Here is a 27,824-nt window from a genome sequence, read left to right as displayed (position 1 = left end):
GCCTGTTTCCGATTCTGTGTCTCCCTCTCTCTCTGCCCCTCCCCCGTTCATGCTCTGTCTCTCTCTGTCCCAAAAATAAATAAACGTTGAAAAAAAAAAAAAAAAAAAAAAACAAAAAAACACGCACGCACAGGCTAACCGTGGCGATTTTTCATGAACCCAGGATACTGATTATTTCAACTTGGTGCACACGGGTCCAGTAAGAACAAATGAACGTGGCCAAGTCCTCTCACTGTGGGAGGAAGGGGGGGGCCAGAACAGCCAGCAGTCTCTGCCGTGTCCCCGTCACCCAATACTTGGGTTATTTCTGCCTTCATCTCGTGGAGCGCATGCTGGTGGGGTGACGCCGCGTACTCACTCCCGCGACCCCCTCAGGGTCGACTACGTGCACAGATGTGACGGGGCTGGAGCCAAGCCCGTCTCAACAGCGCCGCCCACTCGTGTTCCCGCCAGGAGCACACGCGGGCCGCTTCCCAGACCTTCGGTAGCTGGGCGTTAGGGTGTAGGGGAAGCCTGCTGTCTGTAGAGCCCGCCAAGGTGCAGAACACAACACCATTTTTGCATGTTTCTTTAGCAGTTCGTGAATCAGGGTATTTTCCATTCGTTCACCGGCCTTTTGAACTCTTTCTTTTGCGAATACTTGTTCAGATCTTAATCTACTTTTCTTTTGGAGCAGAGTTATTGGGCTGCCTTTCCTTAGTGGTCTGTAAGAGTATTTTATGTACTGATCACCAAAAACACTGCTGTAGATACTAATTAGCAATTCATTCGAACTTCATTGTCTCCCACGGGTAAACTGGGTACAACATCTCTAAGCCGCGAAGATGCTGGACCCCGCTTCCTCTATTCACTGCTGGTCCAGAAACACTCATGTGTCTCCGGCATGCTCCCAGGGCAGCAGGGCACACACGGGGGGCGGGGGGGGGGGGTTGGGGACAGGAGCCTCTGGACAAGTGTCTCTTCTCGCTCCACCCTGCTCCTCGCCCATCTTCTCCACCGTACAAAGAGCATGAAGACTTCTGCAGGGATCAACAAGCCACGCATTATGCTTTAAGAATTATTTGACATTTCAATTGCCCTCAAGTGTGAATGAGCTCTATTGTGCACAGGGTCAAATTTGTCACGAGCTCTCAGGCTGTCCTGGTTAGAAGCCTGTTCTCCATTTTCGTCTACATATCACAAGCAGTTTCCTCTTGGAGTCTGAAGACAACGGTCCAGTGTTACACCCAGAAAAAACCTATTTGTGCACAGTGCCCACATGGATGAATCACTCACCCTCCTTAAGTCAGACTCTGTGCAGATGTAACGATCCCTCAGAGGTGTCCTTCCCGAACGGTTTCCCTGCAGTCTCCGTTAATAATCGGCGGGAGGCCCGGTGCTGCAGAGGAAATGGGTGGACACGGGCAGCACAAAACAGAGCAGGAGAGAAAGGAAAAGTCCAGAAGCACAGGTGAAAATCTCTCACCCTCTGCGGGTCAGCAGGTGACCCTTTTAGAAGAGACAGCCATATATTTTCATTTCTTCCCAAATCACTTCATAACATCCTAGGCGAGAGACACTTGGTTAAATCATTTGTTATTTTTCAAGTAAAACCAAGGTATGTTTGTAACCAGGGGAGGGATCCCCAACTATTGGTGCGATGAAGGTGGGGCCCTCGCCCCTAACGTGCCCTGCGAGGAAGCCTGTGCGCAGGCTGCACGGGACGTGACCGCCTGCCGATTGTGCCTCCCACCCTGTTGGTGTCCAAATGCACTCTTCATCTCACCTTCTTGTTTCCACCAACTCATGCAGCAAGAGTAAAGAAGGGTTGTCTATAGGATGCTAACCCAGCCCTGAGTGTCCAGAGCTCTCCGGGGCAGACACCGAGGTGCTGGCAGGGGGTGGTGGGAGGGGCTCCATCCGGGGCATCCCCCGACAAGGGCAGGGGGACACAGGGGACACAGCGAGGGGCAGTTCTCCAGAACTCTCCAAATCCACCCCCCAAAGGCAAGCCAAGGGCAGAGCAGTCCAGCCAGGGTTCCCTGGCCGTATCTGCTCCGCCCGGAACACACTGGAGGAACTAGGCTCCGGCCGTGACCCAAGGTCCCCAGCCTCACCCACTTGCCTCTCTCCAATTTATAGGACGCGCTGACCTTCCAGACGTACTTCTGAGGAATGCCTGGCTCTCTGCTGCCGCTACAAAGGTCACATGTCCTGGCACCCATGCACCTCGGCACCTGCCCAGTCCCAGATGCATCTGTATATTTGCTCTTATCCTCTAAGCAAGGTTACGCAAGCGCGCAGAGGACCAGAAACTGGCAGTGCGCCACGATCGCTTCACTGACCTGCAGCATCTTCCCCAGCGGGGTCCTGGCACTTGCCTGTGTCTTCCTTCTTTTGTAAGACCCCCGGGTTCTGGGCGCGGCATCCGTCCGGGGGCTCAGAGTAAACGCCTGCTCCTCTGGCTTCCGGGTCTGCCAGCGTGTGGCAGTGCTGTTAACACGTGTGCTGTGGGGAGACTCTGCCCCGTGTCCGCAGATTCAGGTGGAGGCTCACGTCCCCCTAAAACCTCAGACTCAGCCACCCCGTGTGCACCCAGTGCCCGTCACCAGATCCTGCGGTGGCCTGTTCTATTTTGCCTGCGCCCTACATGATATGCCTCCCACTGGACCCTGTCCCTGTGCTGGTGGGGGGTCCGTGAGTGGCAGAAGGGCCGTGGGCCCGTGTGTGTTTGATACACGGACGCCAGGACAACGGGGGGACCTCTGCACGGGTGGCCCCTGGTGATGCTGCATCATCACAGGACACAGGACAGAGGGGCCTTCGTTACAGGGATGCTCATGGGCCCCTAGGAAGTCTAGACAGAGATGAAGGAGAAAATACACCTGTCACTTCCTTTGGCTGTTAGCAGCATCGACTGATGGGCGGATCATACACAATTTAGAACCAACTGGAAAGAAATGTAAGCATAATAACAATTAGGTATCTTTCACGAATTCTTAACTCTGAAAATCAGTTCCACCTACTTCCTGGTACCTAAGGCTTGAGGGCGGGTCCACACTTACTCAGCTCAGAGCCTTCAGAGAGGCGGGGGTCGGGAGAGAGCCCGGCTCCCGCTCTCGCTGGGAACCTGTGCCCTCCCCTGGCCAGCTGTGGTCTGTTCGCTCATTCACCCCTGCACACGTTTACCGAGTGCCTCCTGGCGCCCACAGGGCTCCAGACGCTGGGCTACATCAGTGAGCCAGCAGGCAGGACCCTGCCACCCAGCCGCTTTCCTTCTGTGGGGGGAGACGGAGCAGAAGCGAGACTGAGCGGGGACAAGGGAGCAAGGAGAGCCGGGAGCCTCCTGAAGCCACCCTGCTCAGAGGCGCTCCCTGCGGCTGCCCAGCCCTGTGCGGCCTGGAGGAGTTAGGGGTGCGGGGCCCGCGAAGGGCTGGGCTCAGGGCAGACAGACAGGCACTTTGCGGGTATTTGGGGCGGAGGGCGGTAGGGCTCACAGGACGTGGTGATGGACTGAGTGCAAGGGGGGGGGGGGGGTGGGCGGCGGCGTGACGAACTTTGAAATCTGACATCACACTGGTGTGTCCGTGAAAGCGAAGTGGAAACATCCCTGGAACTCACACGGCTTGGCCCGCGACGGTGTTGTCTCTCCTACAACAGAAGTCTGCTCTTTTTCACAGAAAATAACTTCAGCGGACAGGTCACAACGAGGTCCCGCAGACAGCGAGCACCCCAATTACAGAACTCCAGAGTCGCCAAGAGCCGTGGAGATGTTCTGGCCCCCCCTCCTCCCGCTGTAGATGAGGCAACAGATCCAGGGCAGGTGGCTTTCCCAGGACACGCGGCCGCTCAAGGGACAGGCTGACGAGCCGTGACCCGCCCCTCCACTTAGGTCTCCGGTGGGTGCTAGGGGGTGTCAATCCGCACCACTCCATTCCGCCCTCGCTCTGCCTCCTTCACCTTCACCCCTGGGGGAAGCGGACACTTCTTGGTCCCCTGCCTCTGACCGCGACACCTGCACCTGTAGCCCCATCAGAGGTGACCCGACTCCCTGCCCACCGCACCTGGGCTCGGACGCCGGCTCCATCACTTCCCGGGGTGACCTCGAGCGAGCCGCTAACGTTGTGTTTTCCGTGATCCCATCTAACAGACAGGAGGGGGTGAGGGTCTGGACTGGGGATTAAACGAGCTCGTCCCGGCCTTAACCCTTGTCCTTCCCACAACAGCCCGAACCCCCAGGTCCAGCCGGACTCCCCAGCTCACACCCGGGGAACGGTGGGAGTGGTGGCAGACCCTCGTCCCCCACTCTCCTCGTTCTCACTCGGGCACCTCACGCCGTGAAGGGCATCAGGGCCCGGGTGCCCGCCTGCGACATTCCTCCACAGTCCGTGTCCAGATGCAGCACAATTTTAAGTCAGTTTAACTAGGAGTCAGGTAACGGAGCTCCGTACAAGGGAAAGACAGCAACGGGGTAGGCACGCAAACATGCCCGTGTATGTGTGCACATGTGTGCGTGTGCTCGTGTGTGCGTGCGCCCGTGGGGTGGTGAAAGATGGGACGTGGGGGTGTGTGATGCGATGCTTTTGGGAAACGCCACTATTTTCTCTTTCCCTAAAGGGCAGCATTTGAAGAATCAAAAAAATGGAGGAGGAAATAATGAAAGAAATAACACCAGAAAAGTCCTCCAAATTGAAGGCCATGAGGTCCAGATTGAAAGAACCCAACGGATGACTTACATCAAGGACGTCACCATGCAATTTAAGAACGGTGGTGATAAAGGCAGGATCCAGGACTTCCCGAGAGGAAAGAGAAAGGAAAAAAACACGAGTCACTTTTTAAAAGTTCGGAAATCAAGATGGCGTTGAATTTCCCCAAGACAAAAATGGACCGACGTCCTCAAAATGCTGAGGAGAAACCATTCACATCTGGTGTTGGATCTCTGAGGGAACTGTTGGTAGGCACGACACAACAAAGACACGTTTGAACACGCCAGGCTCCGGGTGACTTCAAGTCTCCCAAAGATCTTCTCCGGCAAAATGGAAGAATAAACAGTCAAAATTATGGGAAGAAGAAAGAAAAACTAATTGCGAAAAGGGACGATGTTAAGAAATAGTGGGATAAATATCAGAAGCAAAGGCTGACACACTTTCCTCACACACAAACTCACTCTCGTATACACACATTCTCACACATGCATTCTGACATTCACTCACACGTGTTCTCTCACTCACAACCTCACAACCACTGACTCACACACTCTCCCACATACACTCTCACACTCATTCTCACACACAATCCCTTACACAATTCTCTCACACATTTGTTCACATACACTCTCATACACGTTCTGTCACACCTTTTACGCACATCTCCTTACAGACTCACACATATTTTCACGCTCTCACACACATTTGCTCTCACGCACAATTATGACCACTCTCTCACATACACACCCGTCCACACATACTCTCTCGCATTCTTGTGCTTTCACGTGCACTCTAACAACTTTCTTTCAAATACACTCTCACACATTTTCTCACATTTTCACATTCTCTTCTATAATCACACACACGCACCCTCACACAATATTCTCACATCCTCACACTTATACTCACATACTCTTTCACACATTCTCTCAGGTATTTCAACATACTTACACTCAATTCTCACATTCACAACTCCTACAAGCATTTTCACACAGGCTACCACACACCTTCTGGTACACACTCTCAAATTCCTTCACACACACCCTCTTACACATATTCTCTCACAACTCTCCTACATTCTCATTCACTTTTGCACACACAACCCCACTCACAGCCTATTTCACACACATTACCACACGCACTCTCAAACACATAGTATCTCACGTTTTCTCATATTCTCAAATACATACTCTTACATAATTCTCACAATTCTCTCACATTCAACACACAATTGTCTCACGCACATTCTCTCACATGCACAATACACATCATGTCACACACACACCATCAGTCTCTCATACATACTTTCTCACAAATATTTGCACCCATCCTCACATATATGCTATCGCACATATATATTCTCTTCCACGACTCTCATAGTCTCTCACACAGTCTCACAATTCCCTTTCACGCAGATGCTCTCACGTGCATTTTCAGTCTCATATATTCTATCACACACACACTCTCTGTCTCACATTCTGACATTTTTTGCATTCTCTTTTACACGCATTCTCTCACACATTTAATTTCACACACGTTTTCTAACAAACTCTCACATTTTTGCACACACATTCTCACATTCTTTTCCACACATTCTTGCACACTCACCTCACACTCACCTTTTCACACGTTACCACACACACTCAGTCTCTCACACATTCTCTCACATCCACATTATCTCACACACATGCACACAAAGTATCTCACATTTTTTCACATTCTTACAAACTCTTACATAATCCTCTCTCTCCCACATTCAACACACAATTCTGTCTCACACACATTCTCCCACAGGCACTCTCACAATCACTCTCTCACACGCACAATACACATGATCTTTCCCGCACACACCCTCAGTCTCTCATACACACATTTTCTCACATATTTCCACTTACACATCCTCTCAGATACATGCCATTGCACACACACATTCTCTTATACAACTTTCATTCTCTCCCACACTCTCACAATTCCATTTTACACAGTTCTCACACACTTTCACACCCTCTCACATACCTACGTGTACATACTCTTTTATACAGTCTCTCACACATTTAATTTCACACACATTTTCTAACAGACTCTCACATTCTCTCTCTCTCTGTCTCTCTCTCTCACACACACACACACACACACACACACACACACACACAAACTCTCTCTCACACATACATTCTTTCTCTTTCATCTTATCCCAGATTCTCCTCTATCTGGAATTTTAGGGATACCGCAGCTCTTCAGTTTAATGTTACATTTCCTGGCACATACTCAAGTAAAAGAGACTGTCCCAAATCCAGGCCATGAAGACTATATTTGGTCCTTCTTGGGCCAGGGGCCCAGTCCTGACCCAATCACCTGCCATCTGAGAGTTGTGGTTAATTTTAATTAGCAGGGGTCCGTGAGTGAGGAGGCTGAGAAAAAAAGTTGCTGAGAAACAAGCAGACTCTACCGTAAAGCTGCACGCTGTCGTCACCGAACACGGACTGGAGCTCTGATTACGTGTGAGACACACGATGGGACCTGTGCACACTCCGTTCCATCCTCAAGAGACGGACAGTCTATTTGGCAACACACAGAATAGGATAGTTCAAAAATTCAAAAGACAAGGTAGCAAAAATTTCAGTTTGGGGTTAACAAGAGTCCTAGAGATGGGCGGTGGGGACGGTTGCACATTAACGTGAATGGGATGCCCCGAACCATACACTTGAAAGCGGCTGCCATGATAACTTCTGTGTATATCTCACCATCACTGTCATCATCACCAACAACACAGCTACAAAAACGTGAGTGGGTGCCGCAGCCAAAAGCGCTACTGGCGATTCGAGGCCGAAGTGACCAGCCAGGGTTGAGACGGGGCCGGCCTCTTGCTCCATTGCCAGTATGAGAATTAACACCTGGCCTGTTTTCTGAGATGCTGAGAGTCACGTCCAGAAAAGAGAACATGTGAAGATACCGCGTGGAGCAGAGACCCGTGGCTCACGCCGTGAAGCTTCTAGAAACTGAATGCAGCGGTCAGCACCGTGTGGTCCTTCAAGGCATCAGCAGTTGGCTCGGCTCCTGCTACGCCAAGCCCAACTCACCTCACCAGGCTGGGTCACGATCGGGGGGCCCCGAGCAAGGCAGAGCCCTGGAGCGCCTCTCCTGTCACAAGTGGTTTCTAGCAGTTTCTAGAGGGTCTCTTGCTGCTGTCAGCCTGACCCCGGCTAGCCTGCAGCTCCTCCTGGGCCCTGCCAGCACCAGCTATAGGCTGCCAGAGTCCTGCTAGGTCATCCAGACCCTGGACACCGAGGCTGCCTAGGGTTTCCGGCCAGTACTCTGGGTCCCTTATGCGGAGAGCCCTTGCTGGGTGCACACAGCACCTCACGGTCCCCCGCTCCACAGAAGACTTCTAGCGGCAGGGAGAAGAGGGACCCTGTATAGAAGCAGCCCCTCACCACCCCCACCCCGAAAGAGGGCAAAGGGCAAAGCAAGAAATAGCTGGGGACACTAGTAAAATCTCATCGGGTCCACACCTTTGACCATCATTCCCTAACCTCCTCTGACAGACAGACAGGATTCCGTTTCCTTGATCACGGAAGTAAAGACACTTGCTCCCCTCCACCACCATAGCACAAGGCACGCCCCAAGGGGACCTGGGGGTGTGTGTCACACACCGCGTGGCTCTCTCTCACAGCAAGGCGCTCTCTGGAGTAACACTCGACAATTACCACTAAATGCGATGCTTCAAGATGGAAAACATTTCTTTTCACAGGAATGCCTAAAATCTGCCTCAAGGGCAAGAAGAAAGAAATAAAAGAGAAGATCATACCAGAACTTCAGAAGTACTTAGAGCAGAGCTTTTCTGGAGTCAAGGTAGAGCCGCATCCCATCGAGACTGACGGCTTCATTTTGAGGAATACGAAGCAAGAAACCAGGCCAGAAACGAAGCAAGAGATTCTAATTCACCTCCTTTCACGTGAAACACCTTATTCCACAAAGCACAACAGTTACAGTAAATCCACATCACCTCTGGCAGGAGCGCTGCTGGGAAATCTATGGAAGCTGCCCTGACAATTTCCAGATAAACTCTCGTTAAAAATCTCGATCGGTCCACGATTAAAATGGGCCGCTCAGGAAAATCTGGCATAGCGCCTTCTGGAGGATTTAAAGGGCTGCGCAGAAGACATTCTTTTGATTCCACAGCTTTAAAAAGTAGGATTAGAACATTTCCATCATTTCCATTGCGCCTTCCTCTTACAAGACTATCTTAGAACTGAGAACTTACGGGACGTTTTCTGAAATTAAGGACACTTTTGTGGGGATTTTTAAGTGGCCATCACAACGGGTACGGTTAGTAGTGCACCAGAAAGATTCCCGAGTCTGTGGGCTGGACGGACCTGCCCGAGCATGGGAGCGAGCAGCACTCGCGGGACCGAGAAAGGACAGAACTTTCCTTCCGTCCTTGACTGTGGAGAAGCAACAGAGGTGATGCCGCAGAACAACCCCCACGGGGTAGAAGGGAGGTCAGAGAGCAAGGTCCGCCGAGGGGCCCGGAGGACAGAGAGGCCAGCTGGACCCTCCACACTGCCCGTTCCGCTGCTCTGAAAGGTCCCTTCCACACTGCAGTCTCCATTGGGTAACCCCCTTTCGCATGGCCTTGATTTTGTTCTTGATGCTTCTCTGTATTCTCCAAATGTTCTGTAATGAGAAACGTCTAATTTTTAATCAGAAAAAAAACAACAACGAAACATGCAAGCAAACAGGAGACGTGCCAGGCGTCAACGAGCTGTCACTAGCCTGTGCTGTCACTCTCCTTTCTCAAGTGTCCCTTCTTCTTGCCTATAAAGTGACAGGAGGGTGGGAAGATCGCTGGTCCCTTCGTCCCGACCGTCTGTGGCTCCGGGTACAACCTTCCTGTGTAGCACAGAGTGGTGGCGATTTCACCCAGGTCCTAAAGTTCCCTCTGGCTTCTGGAAGGCTCCGCTCCACCTCCGCTTCTCTTAAGACCACGATTCCTCGGTGTTTCACACCCAACACAACGTGCAAGTCTGCGTCCCACGCCGTTCCCAGAGAACCGACAGACTGAAAAGCCATCTGCCAAGTCATGGTGAGGTAGCAACGATGCTGATGACAGTATGACAGCCTGCCCGAGGAGACACTCGCGTTTTAAGAGGGAGGTCCGGGACATGCCCTACAGGAAGGGCCTCTAGCAGGATGCGTGCTCGCTGAGGGAGGTGCTTCCTGACCACGTGGACCGGCTGTTCTGAGCTCGAACATCACCACGCAGGAGCCCCTCGAGGTAGACTAGCTGCGTATAGACCTCTCGCTGAGCGTGTCTTATGCTCTAAAAACGTTTTCAATCCTAATTCCAAATTAGAAAAGGGAAATGAATGGGGCGCCTGGGGGCTCAGGCGGTTAAGCGCCCGACTTCGGCTCAGGTCATGATCTCACGGTCCGTGAGTTCGAGCCCCGCGTCGGGCTCTGTGCTGACAGCTCAGAGCCTGGAGCCTGTTTCGGATTCTGTGTCTCCCTCTCTCTCTCTGCTCCTCCCCCGTTCATACTCTCTCTCTGTCTCAAAAATAAATAAACATTTAAAAAAAAAAAAGCACTTAAAAAAGAAAAGGGAAATTAAATTCTTTTATTATTTCTGAGGTTGTCACTTAATGTTCACACCAACCTAGAGAACAACACCTCACTTATTCAAAAGATTATAATCATTTACGATTCTCTTGGAACCTTCTCCCCTCGCGACTACTTGTGCCCAACCCTCCCACCTCCTAACCTCACAGGCTCATCATGAGGCATCCATGTGTTAAGCTATTTTGAGTTGGCCCAGCCCTAGATCGGAGCCACATTAGTGACGGCATCAGTCCGAATGTCCTCAGAGGGGCTGCAGGCGGGCCGCTGCTGAGCTGTGCTGCATTGAAACATCTGGAAGAAAGCGGACCCGATTTCTGAGGGCTGCCGTGTGAGCAACAGCTACCCAACCAGAAAAGGACCTTCAGGCAGGCGGCCGGGTGACGAGAGGGACCATCTGCCCCGAGGCGCCCCCTAGAAGGCAGACCGCTGGTGTCCCGGGGAACAGACTACCTGTTGGCGGAGGTCTCCACGGCGTGGGGGGGGGGGGGGGGGCAGGGGGACCACGTGGGCCGCACGCTTTAGCAAGCAGGGCTGTGCCCTTGTTCAGGGGTTGGTTCGCATACGAACTTAAACCTTCTCCCAAATACAGAAGAGGACCGCCTGTTTAAAACTGGGAACATTTACAACAAAATGGTATCTCCGAGTAAACTAGGTTAACAAAGGTTTCTAGTGTTCGTGCTGTCCGTGGTATTTTCAGATGGAGGAGAAATCCCATCTATGCAACCCTAAATTTTGAGTAAACCTACCACAGAGCATGATCCCACACGTGTGGTCCTGGGAGAGAGGGACATAGATGTCACCCCACGTCTGAACCCCCAGTCACAGCTCCCAACTGAGAGACGGGCCCACAGGTGCCCATGACGGAGAGATGTGCCCTCACGTGTCCCCGATGCAGGGTTGTGCCCGTAAGTGCCCCCGATGGAGGACTCTGTCTGCCGGGGACCCCCAAGCCATCACACCCTCAGCCCACATCGCTACCGGGTCCCCTCCACCTCCGCTGGCACCAGGACCTCAGTACAGAAGGCTTGTTCACAGGACCCTTTTCGGGACCGTCTGTTACCTCTTAGGAGTTAAAACCCCCGGTCAATGTCCAGATCTGACAGGCTGAGTCCAACAAATCCCGACAGCACTGCGCGGACGGCCTGGCTTTGCTGGGGCTCTCCCGCACCTCCACCAGGCCAGGTGAGGCAACCCACAGACCGACGCGGGGACAGGCCCCCGGGACTGTTCACCACCAACCAGAGCAACACCCTGGGAGAGCCTGCCGGCCACGCCCCCCACACAGGTGCACTTCATGAAGACACAGGAGCACTGGCTCAATTCGGGTGAAAATCTGGGCCAGAAACCACCACGAAGGGGCCGCCACGCCTCTTGACTCGGAGGCCACTGTGTGGGCCAGGGCGTCACCCTCACCCAGGCAGGCTGGAGGCCCAGGACAGGCCTCCGGACAGGCCGGGGATCCGCGATTTTAATTCTGCTCTCAGATCTGTCACGGCCCAGACTCAAAGCGGCCGCAGCCATACCAGAGACCTCGCCTCGAGCCGTAAACACTGTCTGCGCCACACGTCCGAGTCCGACCCAACGCTGGGCTGCCCAGCCGGGGCGCACAGAAACGCTGCTGCGGACAGATCCGTGATGGGGAAACTTCCAGAAGCAGGGTTCCAGAGCACGCCAGCCACGAGGGGCCTCCTTCTGGGGTGCAGAAGCGGTCGTGTGTGTGTTTATGCAGAACGGTGCCCCTTGTAGGGAGCTCCTTTCTAATGCTTCCGGCTTCTGTAATCCACTCGATGTTTCCTTACTACAATTCCATACACTTCGCTGAAGAAAAGTCACGTGAGCAGAAGGGAAGAAACGAGTAACCCTGGCACCTCAGTGCTCATAAATGGATGTCCAGGGCTCCGGACAGGGCTGTGTGCACAGCTGAGTATGAGGCGACTTTTAAAATTCAGGTCTTACGGCTGCACTGTCACCACGTGCTTGTCCACCCACTACTTGATTGTGACTAGTTTGCCAGGTTTCCCCAAATTTTTCTAAACTACCAGGAATTTAAAGACAAAATAAACAAATCATCACCACCCTTAGCTACCTGAAAAATGTTCCAAATGGAAGTGCGAAGAGTTCTAATCTTTCTAGTAGCTTCCTTGTACTTTTCAAGTGGGTGCCAGCTATCCTAGATCCAAGCGTGAAGGGGAGAGTCAGCTAGTGATGGTTATGTCTGGTCCACACGTGATGGTCACGTCTGGTCTACACAGCTCACCCGGCTTGGGGGAGGACACGTTCCTCAGAAGATGGCGTCCACTTCCGCTCTGTCTCCAGTACCTTGTCCAGCCCTTCCTACTGGCCAGGCCCGGGAGGTACTTTTACTAGCCGTGCATGCGCTCTGCTGTCCCACTTACCCGTCTAACTGGGGTAGGCTCACTGCGTCTCCGGTGTGACCGTGTCCTTTCTCCAAATGACGTACCTGCCTTTCCTCCTCATTCTGAGGTCCTCTCCGTAGAAACTCAGCGAGAGGAGCTGAACGCCACGGCCACTCGCTGCGGTCTGCCTACTTCCCGGGACAGGCAGAGGTCAAAGACAGCAGCTGGACGTGCGGACCCTCGGCCAACTCTGCCCTCAGTGAGTGAGCAAGTCGGGTGCGTGGAAAACAGATCCTTCGTCTCAACCAGAGGATTTGTTCAGCAGCTCAGGGCTCTCACCCTCTCCCTGGGATCCTGGGCCTCCACTGGGGGAGCATCTGTGAACTACAGGAAGACAAAGAAGATGTGACGACCCAAAACATACTTGTAATGTATTGTGTTTTTTTTTTTTTTTTTTTAAATGTTGCTTTTTAACAACTTCTAACCCATGTTCGCATTTTGGGCTGAGGAAACAGAACTAAGTTTAAAAGCAACCGAGATGATGTGTGTATTAGGGTTCTCTAGAAAAATAGAACCAACAGGTAGTGTATGTATATAGGTAGTGATTTTAAGGAAATAGCTCACATGATTGTGAGGTTTGGGAAGTACAAAATCTGCGGTAGGATGGCAGGCTGGTGACCCAGCAAGAGTTGATGCTGCAGGCTGAGTCCAACTGCTGGCAGAATTTCTTTCAGAGGCTCAGTCTTTTCCCATTTAGGCCTTCAACTGATTAGGTAAGGCCCACCACACAATGCAGGGAAATCTGCTTTACTCAAAGTCTATCAAATGTTAAATGACTTAAATGTTAATCTTATCTGAGAAACACCATCACAGAACATTCAGAATAATATCTGACCAGAAATTTGGGCCACAACCCAACCAGGTTACCACATCAAATTAATGCTCACAATATGCTTCAGATTATTTTGGGGTACAACTTGTGTGACTTCCAAAAAGTGTCCTCAAAACACAGCACTTCCAGGGACATTAAACTAAGTCCTCACCTTACACCACCCCTCCTCTAGCAGGACCCGGGAGCACGGTCTCTATTTCACCTCCTGCAGCCCTTCCAGGGGCTCTGCTTGCCCTCACCATGCATCCCATCTCTCTTCTCTGCCTGTCACCCCCGGGCCTTGGGGCGTGTTTTTGCGATTGCACTTCAAGCCCCCCACTCCTGGAACCCCCGAAGCCTCACCTCTGGACAGCCCACCTTCGCCATCTTTGGCGGAGACAAAGTTATCACGCTTTTAAAATCTCTCTCGGGGTGCCTGGGTGGCTCAGTCGGTTGAGCGTCTGAATTCGGCTCTGGTCACGATCTTGCGGATCATGGGTTTGAGCCCTGCATCGGGCTCTGTGCTGACAGCTCAGAGCCTGGAGCCTGCTTCTGGTTCTGTCAAATCAAATCAAATCAATACAATACAATACAATCAAATAAAATCCCTCTCAAAATACGTGCCGCCCTGCTTTCTATTCCCACTGCTACTGCCCATTTCCGGGCCCTCGACATCGGATCGGGGTCTACACGGTGAAACGGCCTCTGATCTGCCACCCCTGCTCCAGCCTCCTGTTCAGGACAGGGCTGTTCTCTAAAACACAGACGCAACCTTGTCATTCTTCTGCTTAAGGGCTTTTGGTGATTTCTGGAGCCTTCTCTGCAATCTCTAAACCTCTCAGCCTCGTATCTGAAGCCACAACACCAGTCTTTTCTTGTAGATCCCACGCTTTTCTTATATTTCCATTATGGGCTGAATTTTGTCTCCTGAGCCCCTCAGGAAAGATATGTTGGAGGCCTAACTCCCAGGACCTCAGAATGTGACCTTATTTGGACACGGGTCTTTACAGGGGTGATCCAGTCCAATAGGGTCACTAGAGTGGGCCCTAATCCACATGACCGGTGCCTTTGCTAAAGGAGGAACTGTGGACACAGACGTGAAGAAGGCAGAGGTCAGGGAGCCTGTCTAAGCCCAGGGTCACGGGAGACAGTCAGAAGCTGGGACACAGGCACGAAGCAGACAGCCTTCCACAAGTCCCGAAAACAGCCAACCTGCCGGCACCCTGACCCTGACTTCCAGCCCCGGCGCAGAGTAGGAGGGGGCGAGCCGCCCCAGCACTGAGACAACCCTTGCTTCTGGGCCACCTTTTCATTTCTCTCATGAGGTCACGGCTCCACGTGGGTGCTCATTCACTTCCTCCCTGGACCTCTAGCAAACTTGTATGCTTCAGCCTCAGTTTCCCTTGCTGCCCCGTGCAGGAGAGACCACCTGAGCTCCTTCCCCACCCCCACGTTCAAGCCAGCCCCCACCAATCCACAGAGAAGGACGACTGCTCATCATGTGGGCCCGAACTCCGAGCATTCACGAGGCCGGGTTTGGGGGCAAAGAGGCTCGGCCGCGTCTCCCTCCCCCAAGTGGGAGAGTCAGCGGCCAGGAGCCCCCTGCCAGCCTCCTCTCTCCATGTTCGCCTGGAGCTGCAGGCCAATGCCCGTGGCATCATGTGGTGACCTGGGACCCGGCAAGATGTCAGGATTTGGATACAGACCTGGGGAAGGTTGACTCCTCGGCTTCATCGGAGCGCCGCACGGGGCTGCCGCGTGCAGCTGAGGACACAGGTCATTCTGTAACTGTGCCAGACCAGGGGACACAGGGGGATGGGTACGGCCAGATTCGATCACTCCCGGGTTTTTGTCGGGACTGCTGTTAAACCCCCAGGCCCTCTACAGTCCCTGGCGTGCCTGTCCTCCCGGAACTTTTCACTCCTTTCCTCGCAGGCTCTATCACTTTGCACACGACTCTTCTGTAAGACGACCCGATTACCGTTTGGTTGTGTGTCTACTGGAGTCCTTACTTTTGCTTCTTTGGCCCTCCCCCAACACTCACTCCCCAAGGCTGGACTCGGAGCCCCGGGAAGACAGGGCCCATTCTGTGCCCATCCTGGTACCTGTGGACACGAGCCCCACGCCTGGCTAACTCGTGTCCTCACTGTGGGGCTCGGTGGCACGCGGTACACCGCAGAATCGAGCGGAGCCACAGCAAGGTGAAAAGAGAAGAGTGAAAGAACGTGACATGGATGGTCCTGGCAGGGCAGCGTCTCTCTGGGACAGAGCCCTGGGCCCCAGGTACAGCCTCCCCGTTGAACCTGGACGAGACACACAGAACAAGGGTTTTCGGACCCTGGACGATAAGCATCACGGGCCAGAGATCTGGGCGCGAAGGTGGGTCCCACCACTGCCCTCGGCTCGCTGCCTGAAGAGACAGGGTGGCCGCAGTGCCAGGAGGGAGAGCCCAAGCAGCGCCCAGCGGTCCTCCTGATGCCAAGTCGGGGAGACCGAGGCACAGAATTCCCAGGTCAGAGTGGCAGAGAGGACAGACACACACACGGGTGTGGAGGCCCCACCTCACGGTCTCAGCGGGGTACTGACGAGCACACGCAGGTGAGGCCCAGAAAGAACCACTGGAAAGGATGGGACGGAAGATTCCCGGAGCTCACCCGCAGTGGGGACTGGCTCACGTCCACAGTGCAAGGGGCACTGAGCCTACTCTGGGGCTGCCATCCCGGAAGCGAGGCACCTTAGCCCTGAACCAGGCACTCTTTCCGTTCAGCCTAACGATGCTTCAAAGCAAGACCCAAAAGGATCAAACGTTTCCAAGGAATCTGTGTCCCAGAATTAAGTTCAAAAATATTGGAAGGAACACCAAAAAACCCAGCACCCAGAATCCAAGAGTTTTTTTTACTTCACTTTTTACTATTGAAATATCCCATTCACCCACACGTTCCTGCAAACCTCTCTCTCACATGAGAAGATAGCACCATGGATACACCATTGGGACGTCCCTGAAGTTGTTAAGGACAGACTTGCTTTGATCTGTCTACACTCTCTCCACGGGCCCCTCTGCCAGGGGCACGCATCCTTAGAGAAGATGTCCTATAACAAAGGGACACTCACACCTGACAAACTTGAATAGATGAAAATAACAAAACAGAGTATCTGAAATTCTAACTGTCCCAGAAAACACGGGAACAGCGCCCATATGAAATTTCTGCCCGGGGGGTGGGGGGGTGCCTGGGTGGCTCAGTCGGTTGAGCGTCCGACTTCAGCTCAGGTCATGATCTCGCGGTTCGTGAGTTTAAGCCCCATGTCGGGCTCTGTGCTGACAGCTCAGAACCTGGAGCCTGCTTTGGATTCTGTGTCTCCCTCTCTCTCTGCCCCTCCCCTGCTCACGCTCTGTGTCTCTCCCTCCTTCAAAAAAAAATAAACATTAAAAAAGTTTAAAAAAAAAAAAAAAAAAAAAGAAACAAATTTCGGCCTGGGGTCTTGGCCGCATGAGCACCGATCCTGAGCAGCCAAGAGGAGCAAATCTTGGCGCCTCCGTCTTCATCTTGCCCGGTTCCTACTGCACCAGTCAAGAATGGCCCAGATTTACTATCGGGATAATAAAAAGAGCAAAATAATCATTATAGCATGCGTTTATTTTATTTTATTTATTTATTTATTTTTTTAATTTTTTTTTTTTTCAATGTTTATTTATTTTTGGGACAGAGAGAGACAGAGCATGAACAGGGTAGGGGCAGAGAGAGAGGAAGACACAGAATCGGAAACAGGCTCCAGGCTCTGAGCCATCAGCCCAGAGCCTGACGCGGGGCTCGAACTCCCGGACCGCGAGATCGTGACCTGGCTGAAGTCGGACGCTTAACCGACTGCGCCACCCAGGCGCCCCACATGCGTTTATTTTATAATCATTTGCAAACTGCATCAACCACAACACGGTTGTGTTGTTAATATGAAGAAAGGCGAATGTGAAGTCCTACGGTAAAGAAACGTAAGACGCTATCACTGTATCGACGGGAAAGGGGTGTCGTCCAGACAGCTTTCTATTTCTGGAGTTTAAGTATTGCTCTGTCACATGGACTTGAAATGTCACAGGCTGTGCCTGCTGCCACCAGTTTGGATGTGCCACAGGGGGGCTGGCCTTTGACAGCATAATCCAAGCAGCACGAAGAAAACCAAGTGCTGAGTCAATAGAAACTCATGCCGAAGTTGTGGTGGTCACACCGGGTGGCTCACTGATACCTCCCTTGGCAACAGTCAGCTGGATTTTTCAGTCTTTCTTCTTTTTCTCTAAGTGACCTCAGCACGAATCATGGAGGGTGGTCTGCATTCAAATGGAGAAACTCTTGATCCTAATGGACAAGATGTCTCTTTAACTCCTCAAAGATGGTTCGACTGGACGTCTGTGGGTCCCACGGGGGGATCCGGGAATGGTTAAAAGAGTTAACAATGGGAAGTGCACACGTGGAGACCACCAACCTGCTGGCAGCGTGTGAGCCCAGAGAACGCTCTGGGGTCCCCACTCAGAGTTCCGTGAAGGCCTCGTCTCCTGGCTGTTCATTTCATCCCCTCGGCCAGTCGCCTGCTGGATTCCTACCCCGGAGAGAAGCAAACCAGCCAGATGCTCCCTCCTCTGCTTCACACTGGCGCACCCTCCAAAGGCTACTTCTTTTCTGCCCTCACATCCCCCCAATTCTGCAGCTCCCCCCCCCACCTTGATGAGGGACCATAAGGCAGGCTGAGGGCAAAGTACAAGCTGGCACACCCCTCACCCCCAGGTGGGACAAGTGTGATAGTCCTCAGGCGCTCCTGGCAGTCCAAGGACAAAGGGAAGGACAGAAAACAAATGGTCAAACTGATAAGACTCTCCATCAGTTTACAAATACCTTCACAAATTTAAGAAAAGGATAATCTTATCAATAGCCTAATCTCCAGGAACTCCCTACTGTCTTAAGGACAATGCTTTGTGAGAGGGAAAAACAACCCCAGTTTGCCAATCCCTGGGCCTCAGGTATCTCAGGAGTCCTCGTTAGCACATGAACGTCCTTCTGGAGGCCTCCCTTGTGCCTTTCCCTCCCCCAACCCCACAGTATATCACCAGTCACTCCTCACAACCCCAGTGCAACGCTTTCTGCCCACGGGTCCCGTCCCCGTGCTTTAATACAATCATGCTTGCACCAAAGATGTCTTCGAGAATTCTTTCTTGGCCATCAGCTCCAAACCCCACCGCAACACAAAACCTCACCACCCTGGCCCAGCCACCTCCTTGGTGCCTTCTCCACACCGAAGGGAAAGGAATAGTGTTTGAACATCACAAGGGCGCTGGCGTGGGGGAGGGTCTCATCATCAGTCTTTGGTCTCTGTGTGGTCCACACACTAGGAGCCTGTCAAGAATACAGATTCCCAGGCTTGCCCCCGAGCTCCTGAAATAAGACCCACATTTCCACAAGACACACAGGTCATTTGTGGGCACGCTGATTTTTGAGAAGCACTGGGCTAGGTGACTCTCCCTACCCTTGATTTACCTGTGGGACTAAGAAATATTAGTGACTGTGGGACTAAGGGCAATCCTGGGGGGAAAAAAGGCAAACTGAACAAAAATACAATGGAGAGAAAACGAGGAGGAAAGAAGGATGGAGGGAGAGAGGGAAGAAGGAAAGGAGAGAAGGAGGGAAGGGAGAGAAAAATTAAGGAAGATGGATGATGGGAAAGGGAGAAAGAAAAGAGAGATGGAGGGAGGAAATGTACATGAACAGGATTTATATTAATTTGCTTATATGGATATGATTCTGAATGATCGAGGGGTGTTAACAGCGGCCAAGACTTCAGGTCTAACCAGAAGACACAATTAGCATTAACTTGTTTTCTGGTCATTCAATTTAATAAGAAGCTTAATAATTGAAAGAGTTCCTTCCTCTTTGCAAGAATTGAGAGAATTATGAAAACAATGGGCCATTACCCTCAGATTCTTACTGCTATCTTCAGAGGCTATTTTTTCCCTTATGTAACTTCAGGTTGGTAACCTTTCCTTTGTATCTGAACAAAAAGGGGAAGTGGGCTACCTCACGATATTGTACTGTGTTTAGAGATGCTGCCTCCCCCATCCCAGTCCAAGGATTTTGAGACAAAAGACCAATTAGAAATGTACTGTGCCTCAGGCTTTCCTTCTCAGAACTGCTGTATCAATGGGCCTAGCACTTCCAAAGAAACAACAAGGCCCAACTATATGCAAGAACATTATACTGATTTATAAAAAATATAAAAAATTCACATGAAATGAGATTCCATTTACAAATATGATTCCATTTACCTTTGAAACAACGAAAGTACCGAGACAGAGAACAAATTACTGGTTGCCAGAGATAAGGAGTGGTGGGGGTGGGGACATAAGTGTGGCTCTAAAGGAACGGCAAGAGAGAGTGCTCTGGGTAAGGGAACCGTTCTGTATCTGGATTGCAGTGGCAGTTACATGAAAACACACGTGGGATAAAATGGGTTAGATCCCCACACCCACATCTTACAAACATCAGTTTCCTGGTTTTGCTATTGTACCATATTTAAATATGATACAGCCGTTGGGGGAAACTGGGTGTGGGTACACAGGACCTCTCTGCACTATCTTTAAAACTTGCTGTTAATTGCAGATTATTTCAAAATACAAATCTGGAAAACACTACATAATTTTACACATGGCATGAGCTCAACCACACAAACAACTGCATTTGGACAAAACAAAATCTAGTAAATGCATTCTTTATTATTTTTTACCAAAAAAAGTTAGACATAACCTTCCAGTGCATCACCGACATCATGGTATTACAACTTTCATCGCATTGTTATTTAGTACCATTGGAATCTGTTTCCTTTTCTGGTTTATAAAATAAAAACCTAGCAAGAAAACGTTAAGTTATTAGTAAGTAACACAGCTACAGGAAATGTTTGCATTCTGGCTTGGCGAGCCATTCCTCTTTTTCATAAGCCAAACACTTGTCCTGATTTTAAAGCACGTCTTGATGCACAACTGCACTAACACAGAACGCATTTCTTGTCTGGCACAGCTCATTTTCTATAGAAGTGGTAGCATAGAATTAGATAAAAAGTAGGTCAGTTTTACCCAGAAGATTATAACTCTATAGGGTCAAGAGAGATTTCGATCAGATTCATTTCTTACAAGGAAAAGTATAACAAGTACATCTTGGGGGATATGAAATTTCAGATCTGCCGAAAGAAGTAATTTTCTCCTTGTGCCACAAATAGTTCCTTTTCTGGATCATATGACCCACAAGGATGTAATGTATTATAGCTGACAATGTGGGCTCAGCCTAGTTCTCAGACCAGTATCTTTTATTTTTTTAAGTTTATTCATTTATTTTGAGAGAGAGAGACAGAGACAGAGACAGACAGAGAGAGAGAGACAGAGAAAGGGAGGGAGGGACCTTGAACAGGGGAGGGGCAGATGAGACAGAGGGAGAGAGAGAATCCCAGGCAGGCCCCTTGCTGTCAGCACAGAGCCCAACATGGGGCTCAAACTCAAACCATGAGATCATGACCTGAGCTGAAACCAAGAGTCAGATGCTTAACCAACTGAGCCATCTGGGCGCCCCAGGCCAATATCTTAGTGGCCTTCACACTAAGTATTACTCTACTGCACTTTTTCTCTATCCATATATTTTTTTCCTACTTTGAAGCTCAGTGTACTTAAAATCACAACCTTGCATATAAAAGTCAGCTTTTCTGGGGGCGCCTGGGTGGCTCAGTTGGTTAAATGTCCGACTTTGGCTCAGGTCATGATCTCATGGTCTGTGAGTTCGAGCCCCGCGTGGGGCTCTGTGCTAACAGCTCAGAGCCTGGGGCCTGCTTTGGATTCTGTGTCTCCTCCTCTCTCTCCCCTTCCCCTGCTCATGCTCTGTCTCTATCCCTATTTAAGAATAAACTTAAAAAAAGTTTTTTTAAACAGCTTTTCTGAAAACACTACTTTAAGTTTAGTACTCTATTTTCACATTGGTATTTGCAATGCACCGTGAAGCCAGCCACCTTGAAGAGACCCAAGCAGAAACTTGGCCCCAGTTCATATTCTAAATAACTAAGTATCGATCAGTGTCATAGTTCAGAGCTCCACCCGTCTGAATACTAATTTTTTTCCATCCACACTCTCATTTCTCTGATCAGTGACATCTTCCAAACACAGATATTTCAGTGAAAGGTTGAGCCATAAATTTAGTCAGCTCTGTTTCAGTTATCTGTGCCTTCCAAATTTTCTTTGACACAAATTGCAAAAATTGCAGTGTTTAGAACACGCTGGGATCTTTTATTGCCTGGCTCTTATCACAAATGTCTGCCCCAAAACGTGCTTATGAAGGGCATTCCCAAGGAACAAATTAATGTTGCTCTAGTCCTCCCTAGATTTGGTACATCTGTTTTGCATTCCATCATAATTTAAAAATTTTAGGGTAGGCAATGTTCTGGTGCAGTCAAATTGCCAGGGGACTCCACAAAGCCCTGAATGCTGCCAGGCCGTTTGAAATAACATGTCAGTGAGTTTGGAAAGACCTACTTTTAAAATACAAATGGGGTGAAAGAGACTTCATTCGCTCTGAGTCAGGTCCAACAAATGAGGCAAAAGAGGACCATCAAAGACTATGAAAGCAACAGAGCACTGAGGCACCTACAGCCGGACTCCCCCCAGAACTGCGGGTACGTGGATGGAAAGCCCTATGTTTACCACCCGCCCACTCTGTGCCAGGGAGTACGCTAAGAGCTCTGCGTACATCATCAGAAGTCTAACGGGCAGATACTGTGAACTCCCTTTTACTAACGAGCAAACAGGCACAGAGAAAAGTAACATCTAAGGTCTCAGATCTGGCACGCAGCAGAACAGGGATTAGGTCTGGATCTTACGGACTGCCTTTCTGCTCCTCCTCCTATCCTGGGGGTCAGCAGAGTAGGCCTGAGCGCCAAATCCCACCTACCCTCTCTTTTGGTAAATGAAGTTTTACCAAACTGCAGCTGGGCCCCCTCACTGGGGCACAGCATGTGGCGGCTTCCATGCCGCGGAGGAGCTGAGTAGTTGAAACTGGATCTTTACTATCCGGCCTTTTGCAGAAAAAAACGTGCAGGCCCCTGCCCCTTACAACGCGACCTTCTCTTTTGAGGTCCTCCTCCGCTTACCTTGTCCTCATGCAGGAGTCCTAGACAAGTCTGCAGCAGGTCCTAAGACAGTGGCTCTCGCACGCTCCCGGAGCCAACAGAGACAGCCTCGGGAGGGCCACTTCACGTGGTTAAATCACCATCAGTGGGCAAGGGCCCGCACAGAGCCAACCCTTAATTCCCCCCAAGGCTGCTGCCCAGGGACCCCAGCCTCAGACGGCCACTCTCGGATAACCCGTCGTCAAGGCCGCCCGCGCCGTTGAAGCACCCGGACGAAGGCAGGCCCGCAGCAGTGCTGTCGCATCGGGCCTCCCTTTCTGCCAGACGCCGTGCCCAGAAAGTGTGCAGGTGCGGCCATCTGCCCCAGACGCCCAGGGCCGCGCCTGTGGATGGACAGTGGACTGGGACAGCCGAGGACCACATGTGAGCCTTATTTATGGGTCACTCACTTGTGTCGGTGGCCATTGCTGCTCGTGTGCAGGACCGTTTACATGTGAGTTTGGAGACCGGCCGTCCAGAGATTTATGGCACTTAGCACTTCGAAGAGGAAGCTGTAAAGTGCCTGACAGAGCGGCTCTAAAAATTGAGACTTCTACTTCCTGAATCCACAGGCTGAAAATCCTTAAATCCTGCGGCCTGGCTGGGCTTTCCTCCTTCCGCACTGGACCCGTTCGCGTGTAACACCGGGAAAAAGGGACAAGAAGAATTCAACACAATCTTGTCTGTGAACCTTCCTCCCTCTTAGTTCTTGACATGAAGTAGAACATTCCAGTTTCATGGGAAGCTCATCAGAAGGACATCTGAGAAGGGACGGAGGTGCAGAGAAGTCAGGCATCCTGACAGCAGCCCGCAGGCTCAACATGCTGAAGATACTCTTGGTAAAAGCCTTCTTTGTGTTCAGAGAGATCTGAGGCCACGTTCTGTCCTTGATATATACTGACTTACTTGACTTATGTTCTAACTTAGGTCACGTATAAATTCTCTCCGTCTCGGTTTTTCAGCCCACAGCATTTAAGGATTTGGTAAAACAGAGAGCGCTGAGCCAAACCTACAACACGGTTCCCTTTCTTTCCCTTTGGCTCTCTCTTCCTCTAAACCGGCTTCGCCAAGGGTAAGACCGCAGGCCTTGGGACATCTAAAGTAACGAAGTATAAGATGGCGGGAGCGTGAGGCTCTGTTTATTTATGGACATCACTGGCTATTCAGCTTCATTGACCATCGTCTGACCTGATTTTCTGCAACACAGAAGACACTGGCTTGGAGAACTGCTCCTTTCTGGAGTGGGAGGAAGTATTCTATTCTCTGCTGGGTTCTTTCTGCTCTGAGTCAGGCTCCCTCCAGACCTGTCCAGGGCACAGGCCAGAGTGCCTCCAAGGATGCAAGCGTGGAATCAGGTCAGTGTCGTCCACGTGTCAGTTTAGGCGGAAGAAACCCTCTCAGAGAAAGCAACCTGACAGGGTACGTGGGTGGCCCAGCTGGTTAAGCATCAGATTCTTGCTTTTGGCTCAGGTCATGAGCACACAGTTCACGGGTTCAAGCCCCATGTTGGGCTCCACAGCTGGCAACGTGGCGCCTGCTTCGGACTGTCCCCCCCCCCCCACCCCTCCCCTGCTGTGTCACACACACACATACACACACTCTCTCAAAAACATCTAAACATTAAAAAACAAACAAACAAAAAAGGCAACTTCACATGCGGATGGAGAGAAAAAGTAAAACAGACAACCTCAAACGACAGAGAAGACACAGGACTGGTATCTTGTCTTTGGCAGGTGTTACAGTTCCTTCGTTTTGGGTGCATTTGATATTGCGGGAACTTCAAACATTTTAAGGGGCTGCAGGCCTGTGAAGCCCAGAATCCGGAAGCCCTAGAAATGATCCAACTTCCCCATCCTGGCCTGACACTCACTACTTCCTTTCCCCTGTCACCTCCGTGTTTTAATGCTTCATAACCCAAGGCTCACATCTTCAACTTTTCCAGGAGGTCCTGCTGAAAACAATAGAACCGGAACTATAAACCCTAGAGTTGTAATTTGGGTGTTCGGCCACCAGGTGGCAGTGGTGTCTCAGTCACAGGCTCCAGGCCCCTTTGCGAAATGCTTCTATGAGTGGGGCCCTGGGGTCAGGAGTTTACACTGTAGGCATGGACTTCCCCACAAATCTATGAGCAAGTTGAGACTCCAGCAGTGTAAGCCACTTAGCATCTGGTGGCTCACGAGCAGTGGCTCAGGATGCAGACAGAGTCCGGGTAGGGGGGGTTCAGGCGAGACTCACGGTGGCAGGGCGACTTGGGTCCAGCCTGCCCCCTCCTGCAGGGCACCTGCCCCTAAGGCGAGTTCTTGGTAAATGTTCCCGGCACCGTGCGAGGTTGCTGACCTCGGCCTTCCCTTGGGGGGGGGGGGGCTGGCCTGCTGCCGGTGCAAAGGCACAGGGCTGGATCTTCCCTCCCACCCTCTCCGACCCACAGCGTGACCCTTCACTGAGTGCGTCAGACGTCCCCGTAAAAAAAACCCCTACCTCCTTCCTCGGAGCTGGGTTTTAAGGGTTGAAGGTAAAACAGTAAAATTTATCTGGATGAATTCTTACCGTATGGTCAGTGTTCCCAGAGCGCATTCAGACACACATTCTAGAAGGTTCCTCCGGTTTCTTCTAGGTTCTTTCCAGCACGCCTGGCTCCCTGCGCCCCCAAATCCGCTCCCACCTGTCAGGAAGGAAGGAAGGCAGACGCAGGCCTTCTCCGCCCGGGCTGCACGACGAGGCCGCGCGGGCCGGATGGGCATCGGTCCGCAAACCACGCAGGCGGCAAGCTCTTCCCGCGACCAGGCCAGCCCCGCCCGCAACCGACCCGCAGCCCCCGGGCCTTCCCGCCTCTGGGGCCCCTCGCCGCGCAGGCGCAGATCGGGGCTTGTGCGCGGCCGCGTGACGTGATCACGAGCGGCCCAGTCACGTGGCCGCAGCCAGCCAGTCCTGGGGCCGCCCGAGGCATGCTGGGTAAACGTGGCGTGTACCTCGCCCGCCTTCGGAGCCGCAGGGCCGTGGTTACGTCCTTGTTTCAAAGAATTCTGCCGCTGGTTTCTCCTGGGTGGCCCCGCGTGGCGTCCGGGCGGACGGGTTCAGGCGAGCAGAGGGGCGTGTGAGAGCCGCAGAGAGAAACGGAAGAGACGTCGAGGACAGGCCTGTAAGAAGAGAACGATCTGGAGGCAGGCCGTCCTGCCAGATGCCCACGTGGGGTAAGGAGAGAGGGGAGAAACGGATTTGTGGCTTTATTTTTTAGTGAAATCGCTTTTGGGCATCCCTACCGTCCACCGCATTCAAGTGCACACTTTAACCCTTCGCAACCCTTGCTTCAAGTACAGCCCCGCCCCCCACCCCGCCTCCTGCATTTCAGTGCTCTCGGGGCCGTAAATGTCCTGTTAGCCACGGCCTTCTCTTGGATTTTTCCTTTGCCATCTTGCATTGAAAACAATGCCTTAAAAGGGAGACAGGCTGAGATTTTTGCAAGACCAGTTTCATCTCAAATTTCTCACCCACAAAGACCAGGGAAAGTGGGCCCCCTTAATGGGCAGGAGCTGACACTGTGACTTATTTTAGTAAGTCCAGGATGTTCTTTACCAAAAAGCTGTACATCCTCCTCTTCGAGCCAGGAGCACCACTATCTTGAGACCACAGCTCATATTTTTAGGAGGGAGCAGAATGACGGCAGCCAGGGCGAAGGGCTCTGACGTTATCTAAACATTTGAGCTCAGGTCCTTATCAGCGCCAGACCTCCGAGTTGTCCTGTGCTCCAGGGATTGCTCTCTGAACATTTGAGCACAGAAGGCAGGATTTGCTAAGAATGAAAGCCCATTAAGAGGAGCCAAGCAGGGAAAGAAATTTAAATTCCAGTCCTCTAAGCAGCTTTTTGCAAAATAGCCCTCTTTCCCAAGCTTCCTCGTTTGCAAGAGAGGACTCCTCAAGTCTGCTGAAGACCCATTTCCTACCTCCTTTCTGGGGGTGCTGGGTCCCCCGCCCCCAGAATCCTCTCCCATCACCCCGGGAGCCACTCTGAGAGGACCCAGGACCGTGTTGCTAGGATCACAGAGTTTGTAAGAAGTTGCAAAAGTAAGATTTGTGTGTGTGCTCTTTTTCGTAAAGAGTTTCCTTTCCCCAGAAGTTGTAACAGTCCCAAGTTCCACAAAACTTGGATCCGAGCCTGCTCTTGTGTTAACGAAGGCACACACAGCAGTGACTGCACCCCCACGATAATGATTAACTGGGTTACAGAAAGAAACCATTACAAGTTTTTTATCTCTTTTGATCAAAGAAGAAAATCAGACGTTATTAACACCGTACAGACGGATCCCCTCACCCATCTTCCTGCCTCTCCTTTCCTGTGTACGTCTGACAGGCACAGACAACCATGAAAAGTGACCTGAGTGCCCACGGTGAAGCATGCGGAGAGGAGGTGCTCACTGGCTGTTTTCTTTCAGCATTTGGTGTGTGATTTACGTGTGTAATTTACGTGTGTGAAGCATATTCCTCCTTACTACTTGTACTCCAAACACAAGTTGGAATGAGAGCAAAAGAATATACATTTTCTACAGTTAAAATAAAATAGTGTAAATGTATTATTTAGTTTTATCGCACCCTTTTAAAGTTATATGTTTAGGGGCGCCTGGGTGGTGCAGTCGGTTAAGCGTCCGACTTCAGCCAGGTCACGATCTCGCGGTCCGTGAGTTCGAGCCCCGCGTCAGGCTCTGGGCTGATGGCTCAGAGCCTGGAGCCTGTTTCCGATTCTGTGTCTCCCTCTCTCTCTGCCCCTCCCCCGTTCATGCTGTCTCTCTCTGTCCCAAAAATAAATAAACATTGAAAAAAATAAATAAATAAAGTTATATGTTTGCAGTAAACACATCGGTGCAGTGATTGTACATATGTATGTGAATTCAATAAATTATTTGGGCAGGTACTCATTTTCTTGTATCTGATAGATATGCACCATCAGAAGTTTGGAAATCATAGCTTTAAAGTATCCTATTAATACCATCTCCATTCAGTAGAAAGGGAGCCAGGGCAGAAAAATATGCTTACTATTTGGACATAGTATACTATTCAGACTGGAGTGAATAATAAGTCCTTAACTCTGACCATTAGATTCTATTTGGATTCAGTAGC

The 27,824-nt window shown here is 51.2% G+C and overlaps 1 long non-coding RNA gene across 1 annotated transcript; it reads right to left on the bottom strand.

The window, feature by feature from the left end:
• Positions 1 to 120: 120 nt before the first annotated feature.
• On the bottom strand, positions 121 to 27,024 carry LOC123587773. Its single transcript, XR_006707515.1, has 9 exons — positions 26,654 to 27,024; positions 25,260 to 25,883; positions 23,123 to 23,908; positions 12,766 to 13,045; positions 8,494 to 9,362; positions 5,126 to 5,129; positions 1,766 to 4,771; positions 1,466 to 1,544; positions 121 to 1,019 (listed from the first exon to the last, which is right to left on the bottom strand). It is a non-coding gene; the product is annotated as an uncharacterized LOC123587773 (long non-coding RNA).
• Between the last annotated feature and the right edge of the window lie 800 nt (positions 27,025 to 27,824).

This window comes from Leopardus geoffroyi, chromosome D3 (genome assembly GCF_018350155.1).
Source record: "Leopardus geoffroyi isolate Oge1 chromosome D3, O.geoffroyi_Oge1_pat1.0, whole genome shotgun sequence".
Classification (NCBI taxonomy): Eukaryota; Metazoa; Chordata; class Mammalia; order Carnivora; family Felidae; genus Leopardus; species Leopardus geoffroyi.
Note: the sequence above shows the minus strand (reverse complement) of the source record. Positions and strands in the feature narration are given on the sequence as shown.